Source organism: Microtus ochrogaster, unplaced genomic scaffold, assembly GCF_000317375.1.
Source record: "Microtus ochrogaster isolate Prairie Vole_2 unplaced genomic scaffold, MicOch1.0 UNK141, whole genome shotgun sequence".
Lineage (NCBI taxonomy): Eukaryota > Metazoa > Chordata > Mammalia > Rodentia > Cricetidae > Microtus > Microtus ochrogaster.
The window spans coordinates 448744-452557 of record NW_004949239.1 but is presented as its reverse complement, the minus strand read 5'-3'; positions in this window follow the sequence as shown (position 1 = coordinate 452557).

Below are 3814 nucleotides of genomic sequence, written 5' to 3'. Positions count from 1 at the left end.
GAGGACTGGAAGTGTCCCGACGTCCAACAGCGTCTTGGTGAGGGCGGGGTCTAGCATGTCCCCCAGAGAAGGTGGTCCACGCTTCGGTCGCCGAAGGTGGAGAATAAGGCTTAGATCAGCAGGTGTCTTCAGCATGGCTCCCAGCTTTTTCTCAGTAATCTCAGTTGCTTTTTGTGAGGTTCTGTGCGTATAAAATCCCCTTTATGAAGGGTTTTTCCTTTTACATCACTCCCTATATTACTCATGGCTTCTCCACCCCCTGTGGAACTAAGAAAATGACTTTTAACGAATTTAAATATTTATAACGAGAGTCCAAGGACAAAGGGAGAGTTTGCCTATACTTAAGAGTTATTTATGCACATAAAAACTGCCAATATAACACGAAGTTACCCATAAAAGAGAGGGCATTTCTCTGAAGATGTGGGTTGGACCTGGGTGATTTTGCCAGCTACAAATTAAGCCCTGAAACTAAAATATAAAGCAGAGCTCATACCCAAACCTTGGAGGGTGTTTGAATATCTAAATTCTATCTCAGGATGTGTTTGTCTTTTTTGTTTGTTTACTTAATTCCTTTAGAACTGTGGGGCTGGGAAAGTGTCTCAGAGGTAGGGCGCTTGCCTAGCATAGATAAGTCTTTGAGTCCCTAGTCAATACACACATGCGAGCACCTTTAGGGGGATTTTTGTTAGAGTTCTTTTACTGATTCAAAATAAAGCAATTTATTGAAAATATTTCTTAGGGTTTTCCTAGTAGGCTGATGTTCTTCCTGTGAAGGAAAAGCCACAGAGTTTTTCAGAAAAAAAAAAAAAAAAGCCCATTAGGGTTGAGTTGGTAATTTCAAAACCATGAATAAAATCCTAAATTTAAATTAACATTAAAAAGTTACCCTGGATAAGATGGTAGTGCAGGGGGCTACAGAGATGGCTCATCCTTTGCGATTGCTGCTGCTTCTGAAGAGGACCAGAGTTCATTTCCCATCAAGCGGTCTATAACCATTAGGAACACCAGCCTCTAGTGGCCCTGACACCTCTTCTGCTCCCCAAAGACCTGCCCTCACTTGCATATATCCACAGAGACACATAAACATAATTACAAAGAGAGAAAATAAAACCATCGGCTGTCTTCGGGAGGACCCAGATTGGATTCCCAACAGCTCACAGCTGTCTGCTAGCTCCAGTTCTGGGAGATGCAACACCCTCTTCTGGCTGCTTCAGGCATTGCATATATGTAATACCCAGACAGACATGCAGGCAAAACACCTCTCTACACATAAAATAATAAAACTTTTTAAAAATTTAAATTTTAAATGGTGGGGCCAAAAGCTTAGGGATTTCTGAAGACTAAGATAGCTAACTCAATGATTGTTCAAACTTACAACTAATTTAGCAAAAATATTAGGAATATTGTCAAATGCTGTGTCTTATTTTCTTTTTTATTATTATTGTATTACTTTCCCTACTACATCTAGGTTGAGCAAGGTATACATCCAAAAAGAATAAGGTCCCAAAAAGCCGGTACATGCAGTAGAGACAAATCCAAGTGCCACTGTCAGTGGCCCCTCAGTCTGCCCCAACTGTCAACCACATCCAGAGTGACTAGTTTGATCCCATGCTCGTTCACTCCCAGTCCAGTTGGAGTTGGTGAGCTCCCATTAGCTCAGGCAAACTGTCTCACTGGATGAACCCTTCATGGTCTTGACCTCCCTGCTCATATTCTCAGCCCTTCCACTCTTCAACTGGACCTTGGGAGCTCAGTCCAGTGCTCCGATGTGGGTCATTGCCTCTGTTCCCATCTGTTGTTGGGGGAAGGTTCTATGGTGATATTTAAGATAATCATCAGTTTGACTACAGGACAAGGCCAGTTCAGGCACCCTCTCCTCTATTGCTTAGGATCTTAACTGGAGTCATCCTTGTGGATTCCTGGGAATTTTTCTAGAGCCAGGTTTCTTGCTAACCCCTAATAATGGCTCCCTCAATCAAGATATCTCTTTCCTTGCTCTCATATCTGTCCTTCCTTCATCTTGACTATCCTGTTCCCTCAAGTTCTTCTCAACCCTCCCCTTCTCCCCTTCCTTCTACCCTCTGCCCCCATGCTCCCAATTTTGTCAGGCGATCTTGTCCGTTTCCAGTTTCCAGGTGGGACTATATATGTTTTTCTTTGGGTTCACCTTATTATTTAGCTTCTCTAGGATGATGAACAATAGGCTCAATGTCCTTTGTTTATAGCTAGTATCTACTTATGAGTGAGTACATACCATATTCATTTTTTTGGGTCTGGGTTACGTCACTCAAGGTAGTGTTTTCTAATTCCACCCATTTGCTTGCAAAATTCAAGATGTCAATGTTTGTTTGTTTGTTTTTTAACCACTGAGTAGTACTCTAATGTGTAAATGTGCCACACTTTTTTTTATCCATTCTTCAGTTGAGGGGCACCTAGGTTATTTCCAGATTCTGGCTATTACAAATAACACTGCTATGAACATATTTGAACAAATGCATTTGTAGTATGATTGAGCATCTTTTGGGTATATTCCCAAGAGTGGTATTGCTGGATCCTGAAGTAGGTTGATTCTCAATTTTCTGAGAAATTGCCATACTAATTTCCAAAGTGGTTGCACAAGTTTGCATTCCCACCAGCAATGGATAAGTATTCCCCTTACTCCGCATCCTCTCTAGCATAAGCTATCATTGGTGTTTTTGATATTAACCATTCTGACAGGTATAAGATGGTATCTCAGAGTTGTTTTGATTTGAATTTCCCTGATAGCTAAGGAAGTTCAACATGTCCTTAAGTATCTTTGGGCCATTTGGAATTCTTCTTTTGTGAATTCTCTGTTTAGTTCAGTATACCATTTTTTAATTGGGTTATTTAGAATTTTAACGTCTGATTTCTTAAGTTCTTTATACATTTTGGAGATCAGTCCTTTGTCTGATATGGGGTTGGTGAAGATCTTTTCCCATTCAGTAGACTGCCTTTTTGTCTTATTGACTGTGTCCTTTGCTTTACAGAAGCTTCTCAGTTTCAGGAGGTTCCATTTATTTATTGTTGCTCTTATTGTCTGTGCTACTGGAGTTATGTTTAGGAAGTGGTCTCCTGTGCCCATGCATTGGAAACTACTTCCCACTTTCTCTTCTATCAGGTTCATTGTGATCAGATTTATATTGAGGTCTTTAATCCATGTGGACTTGAGTTTTGTGCATGGCGATAGATATGGATTTATTTTCATTCTTCTACAGGTTGACATCCAGTTATGCCAGCACTATTTGCTTTCTTTTTTCCATTGTATAATTTTAGCTTCTTTGTCAAAAATCAGGTGTTCATAGGTGTGTGGATTAATATTTGAGTCTTCAATTCGATTCCATTGGGCAATTTCTCTGTTTTTATGCCAATATCAAGCTGTTTTGATTACTGTAGCTCTGTAATAGAGCTTGATGTTAGGGATGATAATGCCTCTGGAAGTTTCTTTATTGTACAGGATTGTTTTGACTCCCCTGGTTTTTTGTTTTTCCATATGAAGTTGATTATTGTTCTTTCAAGGCCTGTGAAGAATTGTGTTAGAATTTTGATGGGGATTGCATTGAACCTATAGATTGCTTTTGGGAGGATTGCCATTTTTACTATGTTGATCCTTCCTATCCAAGATCATGGGAAATCTTTCCATTTTCTGGTATCTTCTTCAATTTCTTTCTTCAAAGACTTAAAGTTCTTGTCAAATAGGTCTTTCACTTCCTTGGTTAGTGTTACCCCAAGATATTTTATGCTATTTGTGGTTATCCTGAAAGGTGATGCTTCTCTGATTTCCCTCTCTGCTTCT